General features: G+C 37.9%; 1 long non-coding RNA gene across 1 annotated transcript in view; it reads right to left on the bottom strand.

Annotated features, from left to right (window-relative positions):
- Positions 1 to 24565, bottom strand: part of LOC125918937 (uncharacterized) — a 47385-nt gene that overhangs the window by 18531 nt on the left and 4289 nt on the right. The window contains exon 2 of the long non-coding RNA XR_007456624.1: positions 11115 to 11244. This is a non-coding gene — a long non-coding RNA (uncharacterized LOC125918937). The remainder of the gene's footprint in view (positions 1 to 11114; positions 11245 to 24565) is intronic.

Genomic DNA, 24565 nt, shown 5'->3' with positions numbered 1-24565 from the left:
CTCCTTCTGCCCTATGGTCCTTCTAGCTGGACTTAGAATCAAATTGACATGAGACAGATTAACAGGAGAAACTCAAATTTAACAGTTGTAAGTATGGGGAACCCACAGACACGAAATTCCAAAAAACAATGTGGCGACATGAAGCCTACATGAACTAAGGTGAGGGGTAGGGTCAGAGGATACAAAGTGGGGGAAGGCCATTAGCAGGAAGGTGAAAGAAGATGTTTGTGCAGATAAGTTCCTTAGGTAAAGTGAAGTCTCTGTTAACAGTTCTCTTGCTGGTATAGGCTCTTCTTCACAATGTAAATTTAGGCAGTTGATGAGGAAGCAGAGAGCTTTTCCTGCATCTGTTGGGTTTTGATTACTTTTAACTCGAAATAATCTTTATTCCAAAGTGGCCCATCTTGGGGCACTCTGCCCCTCAATGTAAACCTCCATTTTGCATGGTACTAATGACCTCAATTGTGCCTACTATTCCCCAGTTCACAGACTCATTTTTATCCTCTCCAGATACTTCCAGCTTCTACTAGAGTCAGGGAGAAATAGTCACCCAATAGCATGGATTTAGGGAGAGGATTTTTTCCACTGTTGCCAGAGAATTCAGTTTTCTCAGTTCTTCTAAGTTAGTTTGCAATCAGCTTGCTTTCCAGTTTCCAAAGGTTTATTTTTGTTGTTATTCTCCCTATCTTTGTGCTTTCATGCCTTTTTTTTTTTTTAAGATACCACTATTGTAGTTTTAGAGGAGAAATAAAATTAGATTGGTATATTGTATGTATCACTTTAACCTACAGTGCTTCCAATGTTTTTTTTCTTCATTAGCCATGTCGTCTTCCTTTGGCATTTCACCAGAAAAACATTTGTAGAGTCAACCATTTTGTAAAGGCTCATTCACTAATAGCCAAACTGTTTGAGGAAACATGTAGACAGATCATAAGATTAAGCAATGAAATGCTTTGACTACTTATCACTGAAATCTTTTTCATATTCAAAATTAAATCAGTGAATAGTTTAGGGAATGGATGCAGCAGACTTCTCTTTCAAAATCCCCCTTTTTTGCATTTTCTGAATCACAAGTCAAAGTGGTGTTATTTAAGAATGTACTGGGTATGAGGTGGGGGAAGATAAGAAGAAAGAGGAAGGAGAGAGAGAAAAAAGGAAAAAGACGAGAGGAAGAGAAAGGTAATTGTCTGTCTGTAGAGGGTATAGAGGAGGAAAGATATTCCCTCTGCCTTTCTAGGTTCTATAGTTGGATCTATGAAGTAAACTGATAAGAGGAAGACTACCAGGAGAAAGGATATATAAATTTATTGACTTTTAAAGTTACATGCACAGGGAAATTATAGGGAAAAAGGAGTGAATACCCAAAAAAGCAGTGAGATTTAAGAGCTTATATATAGTCTTTTTAAAAAATATATACAGTCTTAATAGGGGAAGGGAAAGGAGGATTAGGCTGCTGAGGGGAGAATAAGTGATTTTTAGGAAATAGAAATGGGTCCTCAGAAGACTATATGGGAGACATGATAGTTTGTGATAGTTTTCTAGTCTCTCCTGTGGTAAGAGCCAATTTTCCCTAGTTGATGAAACTCTAGAGGAAGAGATCTGTGACAACTGAGTTACTTTTGGAGGATCTGTCTATAGGCAGAGAAAGGGAATTTTAAAAAGTTTTGTCCTGCATTTTCTATTTTTCAAGTACCTTCAGCTCAAAATAACACTTATGTCAAAAATGCATATTTTAGGGTTGTATATTCTACCACCCTTCAAGGGCAAACTGGCCTGTCCATAGCCTTCTCATGCTATCTGGGCAGGGTCATCCATTCTAAGGCCTGGTCTTTAGAAATTAAAATGATGGAAGAGGAGTTAAGATGGCAGATTAATAGGGGGACCTTATGCTTGCCTTGTCCCTCGAACATGGCTAGATAAATATCAAATCATTCTGAACACCCAAGAAATGTATCTGAGGACTGAGAGAACAAACTGCACAACTAAAGAGGGAAAAGAGGCTATATAATGGAGGGTAGGAGGTACAGAGACCTGATTGGGGGAGAAAAGAATCATGGGTGTTGAGGAGGGGAGGGAGCCCTGATCACAGAGAGCGGAAAGAAAGAGAGAGAGAATGAGAGAGAACAGTGCACAGGGTATTATGCAAGAAAAGCACTTCCCCAAAACCATTGATTAGGAAAATGAGAGGGACTGTTTATCACGGGTTTTTAAAAGCAGCAGAGCTTGAAGACAGAAATTTTAGACATCCACACTGTGACAGGTGTGGAAGCTGGCAGGCTAAATGGTACTCCTGTGGAGTAGAAGGGCAGTGGGAGTGGACAGTGTGTTTTATGCACCACTTGGGTTTCACTAGGAGAGATAGTTCTCTTTGTTGGAGTGCACTTGGGAGAGCTGGCAATGGCGCTTAGGGTACAAAAGAGCTGGCAGGCACCACTGCACTGCCCTATTACTTAGCATAGGGAACCTGCTAAGGGCAACTAACCTGGACACTGGCTTTTTGTTGTACATTCCTATAAACTCCAAGCCTCTGTGCATTTGTGCAACTGCCCTTCTGGGACAAACTGGCAGCAGCCATAGCGTGGTGAGTCCCTCCCCCAGAGGATCATCATGGGTCCATGCTGTGCAGGGTCCCTAAAATTTTTTTGAAACTCAGCCAATATGCATGAGATAAAACACAGGGGCACTGTACCATTGAGGGGGCAGATGACCCAGACACAGGGTGAAAGCAGCAATCTGAGAGATGCCAGGGATAAAAGAGGGGAGATAGTTCACTCCTCTCTGAGGGATTCCTGGACTACAGCAGGTAAGAACTTCCCTCTACAGAGATAAGACAGCAGGTTGACACCAGTTTTTATCACCTGCCCATCAGCACAGATGGATTTCAGTGAACAGCACAGTGTCCACAGTGGAGGCTTGAGCTGCTTATACCGAGCCCCACTCCTGTGCTCTTCAGGTGATTTTTTTACTAGAGAGCCTGAGAGCCAGAACAGCAGTGTGCCCCTCTCCCAGAAGACCAGCACAAACCCCCTGCATGCACCAAGCCTACCAACTATACGGTGCTTCAAAGCTTCAGGTCTAGTGGAAATAGGATCAGGCTAGTTTTAACAAGCAGACCAAGTACACCTAATTAAAATTCATCACACACTGGAGAAGGTCCAAACACTACCCAATGAGGGAAAAACTTTGCAGGGAAAGAGCAGCCAAAACACAACAGCAGATTGCACACACCATACACCAGAGACACTTCCTAAAGCACCAGACACTGGACAGTATATAACCTCTTCTTAATAAAGCCATTACTTTCAAGAGAAGGAAACATAATAGGCTTTTCTAACACACAGAAGAAGTCAAAGACCTAAAAAAAATGCCAAAATGGAGGAATTCATCCCAAAAGAAAGAACAAGAAAAGATCATGGCCAGGGATCTACTCAAAATTGATACAAGTAATATCCTTGATCCAGAATCTAAAGCAACAATCATAAGAATACTAGCTGTGCTTGAGAAAAGCATAAAAGACACTGGGGAGTCACTTACTGCAGAGATAAAAGACCTAAAATTAGTTAGGCTGAAATAAAAAATGCTATAACTGAGATGCAAAACTGACAGCATGTAATGAACACAAGGATGGAAGGAGCAGAGGAACGAATAATTAACATAGAAGATAAAAATTATGGAAAATAATGAAGCTGAAAAGAAGAGGGAAACAAAAATATTGGATTTTTATCCAATGTATCCATATCCAATGTAGACTTAGGGAAGTCAATTATTCCATAAAGTGTAATAACACTCATATCATTGGAGTCCCAGAATAAGAGAGGGAAAAATGGGCAGAAGGTTTTTTTGAACAAATTGTATCTGAAAACTTCACTAATCTGGGGAGTAAAATGGACATTCAAATCCTGGAGGCACAGAAAGGTCTCATCAAAATCAATAAAGCAGGCTAGCCCCAAGATATATTCTTAGTAAAACTGATAAAATACAGAAATAAAAAATCCTGAGAGCAGTAAGGGAAAAGAAATCCCTAACTTACAAGGGAGGACAAATAAGGTCATCAGCAGACTTATTCACAGAAGCATGGCAGGCAGGCCAGAAGGGAGTTGCATGATATATTCAACATTCTAAATGGGAAAAATATGCAGCCAAGAATACTCTATATACAACAAGGCTGTCATTCAGAATAGAAGGAAAGATAAAGAGTTTCCCAGACAAACAAAAACTACAGGAGTTCGTGAGCACTAAACCAGCCCTGCAAGACATATTAAAGGAGACTCTTTGAATGGGAAAAAAAGACCAAAAGCAACAAACATAAAAAGGAACAGAGAAAATATCCAGAAACGATGACTTTACAGGTAATACAATGGCACTAAATTCATATCTATCAATAATTACTCTGAATATAAATGGATTAAATGCTGCAATCAAAAGACATAGAGTGTCAGAATGGATTAATAAAAACAAGTTATGTGGTGACTGTAAGAGACGTACTTTAAACCTAAAACACTTACAGACTGAAAGTGAGGACATGAAGAAACATTTATCATGCAAAAAGACATCAAAAGAAAGCTGGAATAGCCATACTTATATCTGACAAACTAGATTTTAAACCAAAGATTGTAACAAGAAATGAAGAAAGGCACTATATCATAATAAAGAGAACCATCCAACAAGATCTACCAATTACAAATATTTATGCCCCTCAACTTGAAACACCCAAATGTATAAATCAATTAATAACAAACATGAAGGAACTTATTGATAATAATAGAATAACAGCAGAGGACTTTAACAACCCATTTACAACAATGGATAGATCATCTAAGCAGAAAATCAATAAGGAAACAATGGCTTTGAATGACACACCGTGCCAGATAGACTTAATAGATATATTCAGAACAATTCATCTTAAAGGAGCAGAATACTCATTCTTTTAGAGTGCACATGGAATATTCTCTAGAATAGATCACATACTAAGTCACAAATCAGGCCTCAACAAACACAAAAAGATTGAGATCATACCATGCATATTTTCCAACCATGACACTATGATACTTCAAGTCAACCACAAGAAATAATTTAGAAAGACAACAAATACATGGAGGTTAAACAACATCCTACTAAAGAATGAAAGGGTTAACCAGAATACTAAAGAAGAAATAAAAAAATACATGGAAACAAATGAAAATGAAAACACAACCACCCAAAACCTTTGAGATACAGCAAAAGTGGTTATAAGAAGGAAGTATATAGCAATTCAGGCTTACATCAAGAAGCAAGAAAAGTCTTGGGTGCCTGGGTGGCTCAGTCTGTTATGTGTCCAACTGTGGCTCAGGTCATGATCCCATGGTTCATGAGGTTGAGGCCCACATTGGCCTCTCTGTTGTCAGCATGGAGCCTGCTTTGGATCCTCTGTCTCCCTCTCTCTCTGCCTCTTCCCCATGCGTTCTCTCTCTCAAAAATAAATAAATATTAAAAAAGAAAAGAAGAAGCAAGAAAAGTTTCAAACATACAACCTAATCTTACACCTATAGAAGGTAGGAAAGGAAGAGCAAATGAAGGCTAAAACCAGCAGAAGAAGGGAAATAATAAAGATTAGAGCAGAAATAAATGATACAGAAACAAACAAAAAAACAGTAGAACAGATCAACAAAACTAAGAGCCGGGTCTTTGAAACAATGAGTAATATTGATAAACCCCTTGCCAGGCTTATCAAAAAGAAAAGAGAAAGGAGATAAATAAATAAAATCACAAATGAAAAAGGAGAGATCACAACCAACACCAGAGAAAGACAAAAAACTATAAGAGATTATTATTAAAAATTATATGCCAACAAACTGAGAAATCTGGAAGAAATGGATAAATTTTTAGAAATATATAAACTACTAAAACTAAAACGGGAAGAATAGAAAACTTGAACAGACTGATAATCAGCAAAGAAATTGAATGAGTAATCAAAAATCTCCCAATAAGCAAAAGTCCAGGGACTGATGGCTGTCGTAGACTCTAGGTCTAAAGTTCTTTCTTGTCTACCAAGAAAGCAGGACACAGGATTAAAATGCGAGAGATGGCTAATGTCCGGGAAAAGACGAGAGCCCTGAATAAGGGTCCTTGCCCTGTATTTATTAAGATCAGAAGGCTTACAAACGTGATGGGCTTGTACAAAGAGACAATGAATCAGTGAACATTAACTCATGAGCATGAAGGAAAAGGGGGTTTTGAAGATATATGGTATTTGGTGTTTGGGTCAATATAAAACAAAATCCTGGCGCTGGGCAGATGGGCAGATGGTTGTTAACAGCAGACAGGAGGTGCCATGTCTGTTTATCTTAGCTAGCCTAGGGGATAAGACAGATAGGGGAAATAACCTCAGGGTTAACAGGGCACCTTTTCTTCTGCTAATCAGCTCCGCTCTGGGCAGCATGGCGGTCTATAGCCCTATATACCTGTTCATCTAATTTGGTCCTTCCATCCTGTGAGAGCAGCTTTCTGCTATAGTACTAAATTGGGGGCACTTTTGCCCTGAATGCCTAATCTTGCTTACCTCATAAACTGTTGTATTGGGGCCTTTGCCCCTCTGTATTCTGGGGCCTTTGCCCCTCCCTCTCTATTCTGGGGGCCCTGGCCCCTCCCTACTTTACTCTGGGGGTCTTGTGTTGTTTACACAAGCTTGGGTGAGAGCATCCTATGGCTTTGTAATTCTTTATGACTTGTTAACCCATTGGTGTAAACCCAGGGAATTTCTAAGCTTATTCCCCACAATGGCTTTCCAGAGAAATTCTATCAGACATTTGTAGAGGAGTTAATACCTATTTTTCTAAACTGTTCCAAAAAATAGAAATGGAAAGTGCCAGGAGCCAATCCATCCAGCCTTCCTGATGGCACAGCCCGGTGGTTGGCGGAAGGGCAATGCATAGTGACCCTCTGAATGGGAAGCTACTGGTATCCCCCCTGTTACTCATCTTGGCCATCCCCATGGTCCAGTTGGCACTGATGATTCAAAATAAACCCATGGGGGCAAACTTGGGGATATTTTCTGGGGAAGACCCCCAGGAAAAACTCCCTCTGGGAAAAAACCATGAGAATCCGAAGATGGATAATGAAACCTCATATCCAGCTGGTGCCATCCCCACCTGTCCATCCCCTACCTAAAGGAAGGATAGCCCCCTATATTTCCCAGCCAAGGAGGGGGACAAATGGTTTCAAAATCCCCACTCTGGCAACAAAGGAATGTATCTATGATTACAAGTTACTCCAACCCCTAGGCCCACTTAGCCCCCAGGAGGCATTCCAGATGCTAATTGGACCTGGTGGGTTAAGGTACAGGATGGTTCATTAGTTCCTAGGTATACATTGTCTCTGGGAAAGCATAAGTCGTGGGTTCCCAGGGCCCTCTTGGCTCCCTCCTGGCACCCCAGACCAAAGCGAATACTTTTGTTCCTTGTACTGCAAATGGTTCAAAGGAACAATTAAGAAGTCATGTCCCTGTAAATGTTCCACTTGAGGTGTTGAGAGCTAGATGACCTTTCATGAAAATAGCAAAGCAAACGCTTTATAGACTATAAATAAAAGTAGATACATAGTGAAAGTAGTATGAAGAAATTAATCAATAAGCAAAGGGCAGAAGGGAATGTTACAAAGAAATAACCATGAAGTTCCTTAATGGGTGGTTACACAAAGGAACATTTTTAGAATTAGGTAATGCCAAGAAACATAGATGATGCACACTACAAGAAAATTGCTAACAAATATAATGCCACGTTTGCCACAATAAAGCGGCCAGTCTAACACATTGCTGTTATCTGTGTCCATTTGTCAATTTGCCGACACCGTTCATCCTTCGGGAATTCCTGGACCTGCTGGGGCCGGACTCTGGCAGGAAAGAAAACTTTCAAACTCATTCTATGAGGCCAGCATTCTCTTGATTCCAAAACCAAAGTTTCCATTAAAAAACAGAACTAGAAGCCAATATCCCTGATGAATGTGGATGCAAAAATTCTCAAGGCAAACAAACAAACAAACAAACAAAAAAACACCTGGCAAATCAAATGCAACTGTACATTAAAACAAGTATTCACCACTATCAAGTGGGATTTATTCCTGGGCTACAGGGATGGTTCAATATTCACAAATCAATCAACGTGATATACCATATTAATAAAAGAAAGAATAAGAACCATATGATCCTCTCAATAGGTACAGAAAAGTCATTTGACGAAGTACAGCATCCATTCTTGATAAAAACCCTCAACAAAGTAGGAATAGAGGGAACATAGCTCAACATAATAAAGGCCATATATGAAAGACCCACAGCTAATATCATCCTCAATGGGGAAAACGGAGAGCTTTTCCACTATGGCCAGGAACAAGACAGGGATATCCACTCTTATCATCATTATCTAACATTGTACTGGAAGTCCTAGCCTCAGCAATCAGACAACAAAAAGAAATAAAAAGCATCCAAATTGGCAAGGAAGAAGTCAAGCTTTCACTATTTGCAGACATGATAGTTTATGTAGAAAACCCAAGAGACGCCATTAAAAATTGCTGGAACTTATAGATGAGTTCAACAAAATTTCAGGTACAAAATCAATGTACAGAAATTGGAGCACCTGGGTGGCTCAGTTGGTTAAGTGTCCATCTTTGGCTCAGGTCATGATCTCACTGCTCGTGTGTTGAAGCCCTGCATTGGGCTCTGTGGTGACAGCTCAGAGCCTGGAGCCTGCTTCAGATTCTGTGTCTCCCTCTCTTTGCCCCTCCCCCGCTCATGCTCTGTTTCTCTCTTTCTCAAAAATAAATAAACATAAAAAAATCAATGTACAGAAATCTGTTGCATTTCTATATACCAAAATGAAGCAGCAGAAAGAGAAATCAAGGAACCAGTCCCAGTTACAATTTCACCAAAAGCTATAACATACCTAGAAATAAAGCTAACCAAAGAGGAGAAGATCTGTACTTTGAAAACAGTCATGGATTGGAAGAACAAATATTATTAAAACGTCTGTACTACCCAAAGCAAACCCCACATGTAATGCAATCCCTATCAAAATATCACCAGCACTTTTCAGAGCTTGAACAAACAATTCTAAAATTTGTATGGAACCACAAAATTCCCCAAATAGCTAAAGCAATCTTGAAAAAGAAAAGCAAAGCTAGAGGCAACATAATTCCAGACTTCAAGCTATTATTACAAAGCTGTAGTGATCAAGACAGTATAATAGTGGCACAAAAACAGACATTCAGATCAATGGATCAGAGTGGAAAACCCAGAAATGGACCCGCAACTATACGGTCAACTAATCTTTCACAAAGCATGAAAGAAATCGACTGGCAAAAAAAGACAATCTTTTCAACTAATGGTGTTGGGAAAACTAGACAGCAATATGCAGAATGATACTGAACCACTTTCTTACACCATACACCAAAATATATTCAAAATGTATGAAAGACCTAAATGTGAGACAGGAATCCATCAAAATCCTAAAGGACACAATTGGCAGAAAACCTCTTTGATCTTGGCCATACCAACTTTTTACTACATACGTCGCTGGAGGCAAGGGACACAAAGGCAAAAATGAACTATTGGGAACTCATCAAGACAAAAAACCTCTACACAGGGGGTGCCTGGGTGGCTCAGTTGGTTAAGCGTCTTACTTAGGCTTAGGTCATAATCTCACAGTTTGTGAGTTTGAGCCTTGCATTAGGCTTGTGCTGACAGCTCAGAGCCTGAAGCCTGCTTCAAATTCTGTGTCTCCCTCTCTCTCTGCCCCTGCCCCACTCCCACTCTGTCTCTCTAAATAAATAAACAAACAAACAAACAAACAAACAGTTTTTAAAAATTAAAAAAAAGACTTTTCAAAGCAAAGGAAACAATTTGCAATATATTTGCAAATGATATATTGGATAATGGGTTAGTGTTGAAATCTATAAAGAACTTACCGAACTCAACACCCAAAAAACAAATAATCCAGTTAAGAATCGGGCAGAAGCCATGAAGAGACATTTTTCCAAAGAAGACATACAGATGGCTAACAGACACATGAAAAGATGCCCAACATCATTCATCATCAGGGAAATACAAATCAAAACTACAATGAGACATCACTTCATACCAGTCAGAATGGTTAAAATTACCAACAGTGGGATGAGAAATAGGTCCTGGCGAGGATACAGAGAAAGGGGAACCCTCTTAGACTATTGGTGGTAATGCAACCTGGTGCAGCCAGTCTGGAAAACAGTATGGAGGTTCCTCAAAAAGTCTGAAATACAATTACCCAAGACTCAGCAATTGCACTATTAGGTATTTACTCAAAGGATATAAAAATACGGATTTGAAGTGGCACAACCACCCTGATGTTTATAGTAGCATTATGAATAATAGCCAAATTATGGAAAGAGCCCAAATGCCCATCAACTGATGCATGAATACAGAAGATGTAGTGTACATATACAATGGTATATTACTCAGTCATCAAAAGAATGAAATCTTCCCATTTGCAATGGCATGGATGGATCTAGAGTATTACGCTAAGTGAAATAAGTCAGAGAAAGACGACACCATTTCACTCATATGTGGAATTTAAGAAACAAAACAGATGAACCTAGGGGAGGAAGAAAAAAAAAGAGGAAGGCAGACTATAAGAGTCTTCACTAGGGAGTACAAACTGAAGGTTTATGGAGAGAAGGTAGGCAGGGGATGGGCTGGCTAAATATATGATGGGTGTTAAGGAGGGCACTTGTGATGAGTACTGGGTATTACACGTAAGTGATGAATCACTAAATTCTACTCCTGAAACCAATATTACAGTATATTTTAACTAACTAGAACTTAAATAAAAACTTGAAAAAAAAGAAATTAAAATGGTAAATATACATTTACCGCACATTTACATCACAACCTCAAGAAGTTCATTTATCCATTCTTTCATAAAGGAATTAATGTTGATTATGTGTCATCCTCTATGCTGTGTGCTAAGGATACAAAGGTGAAAAAAAAAGACATAATCCTAGCTTTATGGTGCATATGATCTATATGTAGAGATACCTGCTTTTATATTTATTTTATAGTGATAATAATACCATCAATGAGTATATCAGATGTTACTCTGAAAGCACATTACCTGGTTCTCAATCAAGTCAAACAGGTATAAAATCCTCTCTTGCATGCCTTCCAGATTCAATGAGAATTTCATGTGCTTCAGCTTCTTTTTTATAGATGCCTCACAGCTCAAGATGGTCAAAAATATGTCTCTGCAGAGAGAATGAAATAACATTCATTAGATGTCTGCTTTCTTTTCCAATCATGTCCTTCTGAGATTACCTCTTGCTGATTTTTTTTTTTTTTTTTTCTAAAGAGAGCATGCATGTGAAGGCAGAGAGAAGGAAAGAGAGAATCCCAAGCAGGCTCCACACTGTCAGCCCAGATTCCTACTTGGGGCTCAATCTCACGAAGCTTGAGATCACACCCTGAGTGAAAATCAAGATTCCAGCACTTAACCGACTAAGCCACCCAGGCGCCCTACCTCTTGCTGATCTTGGAGTTGGGGCATTCCTAATTTTTTTTCAATATTTACGACACGCAAAAATGTATAAAGAATAACTCAGCAGGCACAGGACTACCACTATCTAGCTGCTGAAATAAATAACTGCCAATGCATTTAAGTCCCTGGTTCATATACCTCCCCACTTTTCCCCCCAGAATGAAGCACTACCTTGAAGGTAGTGGGTTATCATTTCATTAAGTACATGTTTAATTTCACAGTTTATATATGTATCTTTAAGCAAAACATAGAATTGTTTTGTGTGTTTTTTACTGTATGTACTGGTATCATATTATACTTATTACATCACACACATATATATATATATATATATATATATATATATACATATATATACCTAAAGATGAAACTTCATATAAACTCTAAGAACATCTTCAAATTTACTATATAGTATCAATATATCTTTCAATATTGCTCTAGCAATTAGCAATCCTCATTACCCCAACAATATATAAATTCCTGTTGCTTCACAATGTACTCCACATTTGGTATTGTCCAACTTCAAATTTTTTGTGACAGTGGGTTTAAAAGTGAATCTGGGGGCACCTGGGTGGCTCAGTCGGTTGGGCATCCGACTTCAGCTCAGGTCATGACCTCACGGTTCGTGAGTTCGAGCCCCGCTTCCAGCTCTGTGCTGACAGCTCAGAGCCTGGAGCCTGCTTTGGATTCTGTGTCTCCTTCTCTCTCTGTCCCTCTCCTGCTTGTGTTCTGTCTCTCTCTGTCTCTCAAATATAAATAAATGTAAAAAAGAAAAAAAAGTGAATCTGATTGCTGCTTTGATTGATATCTCCTTGCTAATCAATGAAAACCTTTTCATATATTTATTGGCTATTTACATTCTCTATTTTTGTGAGTTGCATATGTGTAAGAGTGTAAGTTTCGTGAGGAGAACTTTGTATCCTCAGTGAGCAATGTCTAATACATTGTAGATATTAAATATATATATTTAAAAATATTTTGCTTACAAGTATATATAAATTTATTGCATACTGTAGGGAAGAAAAATTTTCCTTGAACCTCTTACTATTCCTGACTGGGTCTTAAATTTAAACTAAGAAAAAAAGATCAACAGGAGAAAAAGCATACAAATTTAGTTAATAAAAGTTTTATATGACATGGGAGTCTTCATAAGAAAATGAAGACCTGCAGAAGTAGTTAGACCTGAGTACTTTTATGCTAGGTTTGATTGAAGAATGGGCAATGGAGGAATATGATAAATTGTGGAGGTTATATGATAGGTTAAGGAGTATGAAGTAACTGCAATAAACTGGGGGACACTTAGCAATCCCTGTTTGTTGACATTCTTCTTGGTGTCCCTTTGTCTTTGGAGATAAGGATGCTCCTTTCCTCTAGGTATAGGGAGGGCACCTCTCACATGAGGACTTTATGATCTGTTTCAGGAAAGAAAGGGAAGGGAAGGAAGAGGTCAGAGTAACTTTCTTGCTTCTGCTGTTTTTTCAAACTCCTTCAGCTTAAAATAGTCAATATGCCAAATTGCCATATTTGGGGATAGTATGTCCTAAACCTTATCAATATGTTTATAGCATACCTTTTTAAAAATTATCTTTTTCTTAATAATTTGTTAGATATTTTAATATATTTTGAATGCTAATCTTTTATGGGTTACATATGTAGCACATATCTTCTTTCAATTTGTGGCTTGCCTTTTCCTTTTTTTTTTTTTTAAAGTGACTCAGTGCACAATTTTTCATATTAATACAGGTTTCTATTTAACATGTAAAAGTCAAGGATGGATATTCCAACTTGCCAGGTAGCTCTAGTCCTTGTAGTCATTCAGGAGTCCAGGTTTCTTCCAATTTTAGTCTAAGCCACTTCCTAGGACTTTGATTCAGTTTTTGGTTCAAGCAAGGTTGCAGCTATAGTCCTATTTCAGCTAGGAGGAAAAGGTAAGACGAAAGTGGAGTGGGCACACGTGCCCTGCTAAGGAAGGACATTGTATTTATACTGTCTGCTCTTCAGTTGGGGAGAACTTATTCACATAATCATATCTAACAACAGAAGAGGGAGAAACATAGTATCTAGCTAGACAGCTACATGCCTCTTCCCCTTAGAAAAGGTGGAGTAAGATTGTACATATGTACATATGTATGTATGTATGTATGTATGTATGTATTTGTAAGTAGGTTCCATACCCAACACAGGGTTCAAGTTCATGATCCTGAGACCAAGAGTTGCATGCTCTACTGAGCCAGCCAGGTGCCTCCTTTTTTTGTTTTTGTCTTTGTTTTTGTTTTAGGGGGAACAGATTTTAATGTACATTTGACAGTTTTACTTTCCCTCTTTTTCTTTTACTTGGAAGAGCTTGTATGGTTACAATGATCTCTCCCTTAAAGGTCTAATATAACTGACACAGAAAATCTTAAGGGTCTAATTTTTTTTCATGGGAATGTTTTAAATTCATTATTGGAAGTACTTTACTGGTGATAGAACTATTTAGGCTTTTTATTCTTCTTGAGTAAGTCTTGGTATGTTATATTTTTCTTAAAAATCTGAAATTTTGATCTAAATTCTCAAATTTATTAGTATAAATTTATTTGTATAATTACTATTTATGCATTATATTAACATTTGCTAAATCTGCTATTACATTTCCCTTTTTTCAGATCCTAATATTATGTGTGGCCTTTTTTTTTTTTTTTTTTTTTAATCTCAGGAGAAGTTTGTTTTATTGATATTTTCAAATAACCAACTTTTGGCTTTGTAGATTCTTATTGTGTCTTTGCTTTCTAGCTTCTTATTTTCTGCTCTTTTTTATTTTCTTGTTCTTCTTCTTCTTCTTCTTTTTTTTTTTTACACTTATCTACTTTTTGAGAGACTTAGAGAGACAGAGCACAAGTTGGGGAGGGGCAGAGAGAGAGAAGGAGACACAGAATCCAAAGCAGGCTCCAGGCTCCAAGCTGTCAGCACAGAGCCTGATGTGGCTCGAACTCACAAACCCTGAGATCATGACCTAAACCCAAGTCAGACGCTTAACCAACTGAGCCACCCAGGCGCCCCTACTTTCTTCTTTTGTTTATTAAATTGTTCTTTTGTTTGCATCTTAAGCTTGTTAATTTCCAGCCTTTCTTATTTCCTAATATAAACACTTAAAACTAAAAAATTTTCTGTATGTGCTGCTTCAGATTACAGTCCAGAGGTACTGTTATTTGGTATTTACATTATCACTCAGTTTAGGATTTCTTCATTTCTATCAAGATTTCTGCTTGGTTCCATGGGTTATTTAATGTTACACTTTTATTTATTTAAGGTGTTTATTTTATTTTATTTATTTATTTATTTATTTAGAGTGTGTGTGTGAGTGGGCGAGAGGGGCAGAAGGGGAGGGAGAGAGAGAGAGAGAGAGAGAGAGAGAGAGAGAGAGAAAATCTTAAGCAGGCTCCACACTCAGTGTGGAGTCCAATCTGGGGCTCCATCCCACAATCCCAGGATTATGACCTGAGCCTAAATCAAGAGTCAGACGCTCAAGCGACTAAGCCACCCAGACGCCCCTAATGTTACACTTTTAAATTACCAAATAAAATTTATGTTACCTTTTTAAAAATTAATTAATTACATTACAGTCAGAGGTTGTGCCCAGTAGACTATTCTGAGTACAAGGCATTGTTACCTTCCTTTCTTACTCTAGCACCTTTTCCTTGAACTAAACTGTCCTTCTTAACTTTCTCTTCCTTTAGGATAAATTTCAGAAATTTGTCTTCTCCTTACACCTGGTCATTAGCCCAAATGACATACAACACTTGCTTGAATCCTAGAGTGCGTGGAGCATAGGCTCAAACTCCAACTCATGCCACATACGTAATTTTAGCCTGCTATATCGTGCATTACTTGTAATACTAGTAGATAGTGTTTACTGAAGCGTCACTATATGCTCGGTATAGGACTAAAAATCTTACACACATTATCTTATTTAATTATCCCAACAATACCATTATTAACTCCCATTTTGCAAACAAGACAATTGAGAAACCAAAAAATTGAATAACTTTTCTCAGATCACACAGGTTCAAGTGGTAACATCAAGAGAAGAACCCAGTGTTGTTGGACCCCAGAGCCTATGTTATATAAGCACTCAAATGAGGTTTGTTGAACAAAGAATTCCCCCTTTAAGTAGTTTATGGCTAAAACGAAGTTTATTGCCACTGAGTCATGCATTCACATAATTCTTTATTATCACTATACATAAAACACTCAATGCTTGTTGAAAACACTTAGAAATTTAGGATTACTTCTTTTTGGACTATTTCAAGTCATCTATGAAGCAACAATATGAAGAAGTAAAAGAGTTGTTACCTATCTTTTAATATCAGCTGTTTGGGAGTTACTTGTTTTTCTGAAAAACCAGTAGACATCCTCTGACCACATCCTTCTTCAAAATGTCCCCTGTTAATGCTGTTACAGCTCAGGCACTTGTAAATTTTCTAAATTGTTTACGATAATTTACAATCTTCCTTAAAAGTTATTTTCTTTTTTGTCATTTCTTGTCACATAATGTGTCTTTTTCTTCATTATATATATTTCCACAATTAATTACATATTTATTTTAAAATTTTTATTGCATATATATGTTCATATGTATAAAATTAAAAAACAAGAAAAAATTAAATACATGTTATGGAGTTTATTACTCATTTTTAAAAGTTTGTGAGATTTTTCTTTTTTGTTGCTTCCTTCTTGAACTTAATGACAACAAGCAATATTTGAAATTACCTTTTGATTTTAATTATCCACTATTTCTGCCATAAAATGAAAGAAAAACTTATGTATTAGTTAAAATAAAAGTGCTATAATGATTATCTACATTTTTTATTGTGATAAAAATACATAACACAAAATTGATCACTTCAGCCATTTTTTTTTACCATTTATTTATTTATTTATTTATTTATTTATTTATCTTAAATCCAAGTTAGTTAACATATAGTATAATAATAATTTCAGGAATAGAATTTAGTGATTCATCACTTACATATAACACCCAGTGCTCATCTGAGGTGTCCTCCCCAATGCCCTCACTCCTCTAGCCCCTCCCCACATCCAACACCCCGCCAGCAACTGCCGCCTTCCAGCAGCAAACGGAAGAAGAATGAGGCACAAACAAGTCAGCTGCAAGAGAAAGGGAGCAGGGGTCGACAGTTGGAAGGACTGTAGCCCCGAACAACTCCTCATTCCCATATTTATTGGGGAAATGATATCAATCATCAAAAGACATCAAGATTCATTACATTGTTCAAAGAGTGTTCTCAAGAGAAAAACAGAACTTGCTTAAGCATGTAGTGGGAGTAACTTATGGTTGAGCAAGCACAATCAATGAATCTTATCAGATCCATTGCAGGTGGTCATGGTCTCTGGGGAAGCAGAGAAGTACAAACAAAAGAAGCAGGCAGCCTTCCACCCTGAGCGGGCCAGGCGTTCCCAGCTGCTCCGCTTCCGTGAGGTACATAAGCCGCCTCTCCAGAGAGACCTTTCAATATTACATTTTCTCAAGGCTATATTATTTATGACATAGCTCTGCATAATGTTTTTCTTCAATCATCACATTGTTGTCAGGGGCCATCACAAGCAACCCTCAGTTTGTTCTCTGAATTTGAGAGTCTCTTATGGTTTGTTTCCCTCTCTGTTTTTATGTTATTTTTTGCTTCCCTTTCCTTTTGTTCACCTGTTTTGTATCTTAAATTCCACATGAGTGAAATCATATGATATTTGTCTTTCTCTGACTGACTTATTTAACTTAGCATAATACACTCTAGTTCCATCCATGTTGTTGCAAATGACAAGATTTCATTCTTTTTAATCACCGAGTAATTTTCCATATATATATATATATTTACATATATATGTAAATATATATATATATATGTAAATATATATATATATATGTAAATATATACATATATATACCACATCTTCTTTACCATCAGTCAATGGACTGATGGACATTTGGACTCTTTCCATATTTTGGCTGTTGTTGATAGTGCGGCTATAAATATCGGGGTGCATGTTCCAATTCAAATCAGCACTCCTTTGGAGAAATACCTAGTAGTGCAATTGCTGGGTATAGGGTAATTCTATTTTTAATTTTTTGAGGAACCTCCATACTGTTTTCCAGAGTGGCAACACAAGTTTGTATTCCTACCAGCAGTGCAAAAGGGTTCCTCTTTCTCTGTATCCTCGTCAACATCTGTTGATGCCTGAGTTGTTAATTTTAGCCCTTCTAACAGGTGTAAGGTGGTATCTCATTATGGTTTTAATTTGTATTTCCCTGATGATGAGTGATATTGAGCATTTTTCATGTGTCTGTTAGCCATATGGATGTCTCTTTGGAAAAGTGTCTATTCATGTCTTTTGCCCATTTCTTCACTGGATTATCACTTTAGCCATTTTTAAGTGCAAAATTCAGTAGCATTAAGTGCCTTCTTAGTGCTGTACAACCATCACCACTATCCATCTCCAGAACTTTTTCATCATCATAAACAGAAACTGTACCCATTAAATAATAGTTCCCCATTATCCCCTTCCCCAGCTGTTGGTAACCTCTATTCTACTTGCTATCTCTACAAATGTACCTATTCTAAGTGCCTCATATAAGTGGAATCAGACAGGGCACCAGGGTGGCTCAATTGGTAAAGCGTCCTACTTCAGCTCAGGTCATGATCTCATGGTTTGTGAGTTTAAGCCCTGCATTGGGCTCTGTGTGAACAACTCAGAGCCTGGGGCCTGCTTCAGATTCTGTGTCTCTCTCTCTCTCTCTGTCTACTCCTCCCCCACTCACATTCTGTCTGTCTCTCTCTCTCAAAAATCAACACAAAAAAATTTTTAAAAAATAAGTGAAATCAGACAATAATTGTCTCTCTGTGTCCCGTTTATTTCACTTAGCACAATGTTTTCACGGTTTATCTGCATTGCAGCACGGATCAGAATTCCATACTTTTTTAAGGCCAAATAATATTCCCAGGATATATATCACATTTTGTTTATCCATTCATTTATTGATGGATTTTTAGGTTGCTTCCACCCTTTGGTTAATGTGAATAATGCTTCTATGAAAACTGATATACAAGTATCTGTTGGAGTACTTGCTTTCAATTCTCTTGATTGTATACCTAGGAGTAGAATTGCTAGATCATGTGGCAATTCTACGTTTAACTCTTTTGAGGAACCACCAAACTGTTTCCACAGCATTAAATCATTTTATAGTCCCACCAGCAATGCACAAGTGTTTCAATTTCTCTCTATCCTTGCCAATATGTGTTATTTTCACTTTTGTTTTGTATGGTAATAGCTATCTTAGTGCGTGTGAAGTGGTTTCTCAATCCAGTTTAACTGTCTACATGTAAAGTCTCATTTAAGAGGTAAGGGAATTGAAATTAGGAGCAACAAATAGAATGGCCCAAATACAGTTAGTAGATGGTAAAGGAGAAACTAAAGTCAGGGTTTCCTAACCTGAACAAGGGCTTTTCCTTCTTCCACAATCTTGCCTTATCATTTTCTATCTGTTTGGCTCTTTCTATATTTTGTCTGACTTACATTTAGAGATGAAACAGGGTAGTGTCCATGTAGTACTTTGTCTAAGTTTATGAGAGTGTTGTTTTTGCAGGCCAACACAATAAAGTACCAAGAATTTTCTATGGCTCAACTTACTATTGAAACATGTTCCTTTTATCATAAAGGGGATGTTAGGGGGTGAAGAGTAACATTTCAGAAGATATCTACAAATACATTGAAAGAAAAGTTGTTTGATGGACTTTGGAGGGTGAAGAAATTGAAGACTTTCTGGATATATGGAGTAGTCCATAGTTCTTTTAAATTTGGATTGCATTAGAACTCTATCCATGTATACTTTAAAATATGTTCAACGTATTTCCTTCTAATTCTAAAGACCCTTAAACTTGATCATATCCTAAGACACATAAATGTCTATTTTGTTGAATTTTAAAGACCTTTAGGCTTAATGTAAGCCAGCATCATTTTTATATTCTCAGAACCACCCAATTTTTATTCATATTTAAATGATATATGAGAAAAAAAGGGTTTTTGTGTAGCAGGTCAGCAATTAATTCTCTTTTGTTACTGGGAGGCACTTCTGGGAAAGAAGGAGAGGAGGAGATCTGATACAGTTTTCTTGTGAATATTCTAATAAATAGACTTCCTGGCAAAGAAGCTAATGGTACTTGCTAGCTGAAGAGTCCTTATGTATGAAATGCTTTTAGCAGAATGCATCTAGTTGACCAGGACTGTTATGGTAACTAACCTGGAGTCTATGAATTTATAAGTCTTCCTGTAAAATGTCATGTAAACTATGCAACTATCTGAGTATAAAATGGATATTTTGTGACTAAAATGTTGTGGGTTTGTTTTTGTTTTTGTTTTTTGTTTTTTTTTCATGTCACCTGAACACATTGCTTAGAAACCTCACATGCTAATCTTGGCCAGAGCTATATTGATCTGAGGGATGGGTCTCAGATCTGTCCCTACCTCACCAGTGCTTTATGACTACTTATATCCTTGAAATTAGAGGAAAGCTTAATATTAGAGAAGCCTCTTGTTTGATGAGTTTGATTTGTAGTCTGATCCTTTGTGCTATCCCAATATGTGAATTTTGGATGTCATCCATAGCTTTTCTGATTCATAGCCACATCATATATAAGATACATCCAAATGAATACATACAATAGGTCTTGACTCTTTTTAACACCTGCATAGGATTCCATTGTGTGTAGGTCATAATTTAGATCAACTTATCTACCCAGTCTCCTAATGAAGAATATGTAGATTGTTTCATGCTAGAGTAAAGATTTTTGTTAACAGATCAACTGGCACAGTTGGGAACAGATCAATAGGGTAGATTCTCAGAAGTAGAATTTCTTTTTTTATTTTTAAAAGATTAAAAAAAAATTTTAATGTTTATTTTTGAGAGACAGAGAGAGACAGAGCATGAGCAGGGGAGGGGCAGAGAGAGAGAGGGAGACAGAGAATCTGAAGCAGGTTCCAGGCACAGAGCTGTCAGCACAGAGCCCAATGCAGGGCTTGAACTCACAAGCTGTGAGATCATGACCTGGGCCGAAGTTGGATGCTTAACTGACTGGGCCAACCAGGTGCCCCTTAGAAGTAGAATTTCTGAGTCAAAAGACATATATATTTTCAATTTCAGGAGCTATTGTCAATTTGTTTCCTATAGAAGTTATACTCGCATAAACTATATGAGGAAGTGCCTATTTCTCTATACTCTCGCCTCACCTCTTCCAAACCAATAGGCAAAAGTTTGAATTGCTTTTCTCTTACAGGTATAATTAAACATTACATAAATACATCTTTTTAAAAATTTAATATCTCATTTTAGGTCTGGGACCTGGATTGGTAATTTGGGCATAGGCTGAAACCCAGGTATTGCTTCATTAAAGATGTCCTTTTTCACAGATGTTTTGTGTCTATAATTTTCCACAAACCCCCCCATTTTGGGTTCAGGTATGAATTTCTTGTTAAAATAAGCTCTCTGTAGAACAATGGTAACTATCAACCTTTGGATCTTAGTAGGAAAGAAAACTCCAAGCCTGGGGTTAGCTAGAAAGAAAAAGATATAGGAAATAATGAGAGGAAGTTTTGGAAGTGGTAGAGGATCATTCCATATTAGTGAAGAAGAAAATGACACCCTACAGTTTGCAAAGAGACAGTGGATGGATTGAAAGATTTAAATACAAGATGACTTTTGAAGTTAGTAGAGTTGACTACAGCTGTAGGAGAAAGCCAAACTAGATATTTTATAGGAAGACATGAAGAATCTAGACTAAAGATTATGTACAGGGAGAGAACAGGTTGTTTATTTGTTTGCTTTTATCTAAATGTAGGTAATCAACATCATCATCATCATCATCATCATCATCATTTTCACATAGATAGTTGTTTCACCATTGCTCTGCTGTTGTCAGCCAAGGTCCATCCAAAACAACAGGGAAATTGAGAAACAAAAAGGCACTCTATAATGGTGTGGGAACAGTGAAGAGAAACCAAAAAGGATGATGAAGCTTCTCAGGACTAGAAAGAGCATGGAACATTTACCACCCTTGGACCCAAAAAGCCAAGGGACAGAGTAATTATAAGAACTCAAAGAACATACTTCAAGCTGGAAGAGAGGGCCACTTGATAGAAGCCATGGCCTTCAGAAAGGGATGCGGCAAGGAGCAGGGAGGGATCCAGAGAATAAATACTTCAAACTTACTTTCTTCATACTCTCTCTCTCTTTTTTAAATTTTCTTAATGTTTATTTATTTTTGAGAGAAAGAGAGAGAGAGTTCAAGCAGGGGAGGGGCAGAGAGAGAGGGAGACACAGAATCTGAAGCAGGCTCCAGGTTCTGAGCTGTCAACACAGAGCCCGACGCGAGGCTCGAACCCACAAACCGTGAGATCATGACGTGAGCTGAAGTCTGGCACTTAACCGACTGAGCCACCCAGGCGCCCCTATACTCTCTAATCTTGTCACCACCACCTCCTCACTCCCAAGGACTGAATCCAAATGGTAATTATGTTAGACAGAATAATGACTCTCCAAGATGTCCATGTTCTAATACCTGGAAACTGTGAATATTTTTCTTAACATAGCAAGGGACTTTAGAGACGTGATGAAGAATCTCGAGACGGGGGATAATGGGGTGGGCCCAATGCAGTTGTAAAGGTCCTTATAAGTGAAAGAGGGAGAAGTGAAAGTGAAAGAAGAGTCAGAGAGAGGGATTTGAAGATGCTGTGTTACTGACTGTGAAGATGGAGGAGGGAGCCATAAACGAAGGAATGCAGATGGTCTCTAGAAGCTGGAAAAGGTAAAGAAACAGATTGTCCTCTAGAGCCTCTAGAAGGAATGCAGCCATGCTACCACCTTGATTTTAGCCCAGTGACATTCATTTCAGGCTTCTTATTTCCAGAACTGTAAGATAACAAATATGTGTTGTTTTAATCCACTAAGTTTGTGGTAATTTTTTATAGCAGCAATAGAAGACTAATACAAAAACCAAGGACAAGGCAACCTGTTGATGCAGTCCATAATGATCCAATCCCATGGACACAGAATAGGGTGGAAAGGGACAGGGCAAATATAAATTTGCCATGGTCAAATATAAATCACACAGCACTACTCTTTTTTAATCCTCACCATGCATTCTGTTCTTAGACAAAATGAGAAATTTTTTCCTCAAAATAAGAGACATACAAAGTACCACCAGTCACCATATTATCATGGGATGATGTCAATTCAGTCATACTTTCAACATGAAACCAAAAATATTAGCAATTTCCAGAACTCTTTATATAAGTGTTCTGGGGAAAACAAAGAAGGGAGGAAACTCATTAATATAAAATGTGTCTACTAATTTCTCAACTGCTGGATTTAGTTGCACAGTTAAGTTGATAATTGTATCTTCTTTCTTCTACCCCCCCCCCCCATTCCATAATCTCCTTACCTCTGCTAGCTTCTTGTTTTAGACAGAGTCCTTTACCTGGTGGGGTGACCCAACCATTGATGATTCTATCTTTGTTAAGTTCCCAGTTTTCCATTGACCATTATTATGAGTCATGGCAGTACTGAAATGTACCCAGGTGAATCTCCTTGGTTCTAGATGTAGTCTTCCTTGATTTCATTTCCAGTTTTCCCCTGGTAATCATGATCAATCAATTTGGCCAATAGAATGACCAACTTCTCTATCTGGTGGTTCAGTGACATGAAGAACTCCAAGTGTCAGGGGGAGTCTCAGTTTCCAGTTTACCAAAAACTTGACTCTTTTCCCAGGAAGACACACACCTCTCCTGGGTGCTAGAACCTGTAACCACACTAAGCCCAAGAATTGCAGATAGGAAGCAAAAAATCATTCACCAGGTGTTTATGTGTAATAGTGAAAAAGCTACTCCCACTTTATCCCTTTTGCTCCCAGAATTATGTATCACAGTAGTAGAAGAGATGGACCTGAATTGCCACAAATAGTTAGATCATCAAAACGGACTCACATGAGTCTCACCAAAGATCTTACCAAAATCAAACTTTGCCAATTGGCTCAATTGATACATATAGGATATAGATACAAATGTAACATTTATCCCTGGAGGGGTACATCTTCCCAATTTCCCCTTTATTCCACCCTGGGATGTATTTTGGTTTTGGAGCAACAGATGAGCACTTAGTGCATTTTCAGAGAAAGTCATTTGATAGATAAAAAGGTTTGCAGGAGAAATTCTCATTATGTACACCAATCCATAAATTCCAGATTTATTTACAATAAGAAATCTAGACAGACAAGGTATAGCCATTTTTAGGTAATGAATTCCTTATCTATTTCCACTAGTAAATACCTTTAGCATGTTTACAAGGCAGGATGGTTAATGTCAACCGTGTCCCTGGTAGGGAGGAAATGAGTCACAGGCCTGGCATTAACTCTTTTCTTCACAGAAACATTTATTAGTTACTGGCTTAAGGCATACACAGCATACTGTAGGATGGTGTGCCAACTTCACAAGGCATCCTCTCCTGGCAGGCATCTTCAGCAGCTCTGGGTGATGGGATACATGTTGAGACAAGTGAATATTACAGGCATGAGCACACTGTCACAATGTTTTTGCTGTAGAATGAATGCCCTGGTCTGAGTCTGTGTGTGGATACCGCACACACAAGCTGGTGGAAGCATTTTTGGCAGGGCAGGTAAAATTATACCTGAAATGTATGTCTATCCCTATGACAACAAGCTGCTCCATCTCCATGATGGAAGGGATTCAGTGTAATCCATCTGCCAAAGGTTTGCCTGGTTTCTTGGGGAATGATGCCATATTCAGGCTCATCACTGGCCTTTATTGTTGTTGGTAGTCACAACCTCAATCTGATGATGAGAAGATGTAGTTAAACCCATGTGTATTACTTTGACAGAGCTGCCATAACAAAATACCACAGACTGGGTGGCTTGGACAAGAGAAATATTTTCTCACAGTTCTAGAGGCTTAGATGTCCGAGATCAAGGTGT

This window comes from Panthera uncia, chromosome B4, assembly GCF_023721935.1.
Source record: "Panthera uncia isolate 11264 chromosome B4, Puncia_PCG_1.0, whole genome shotgun sequence".
NCBI classification, from domain to species: domain Eukaryota; kingdom Metazoa; phylum Chordata; class Mammalia; order Carnivora; family Felidae; genus Panthera; species Panthera uncia.
Note: the sequence above shows the minus strand (reverse complement) of the source record. Positions and strands in the feature narration are given on the sequence as shown.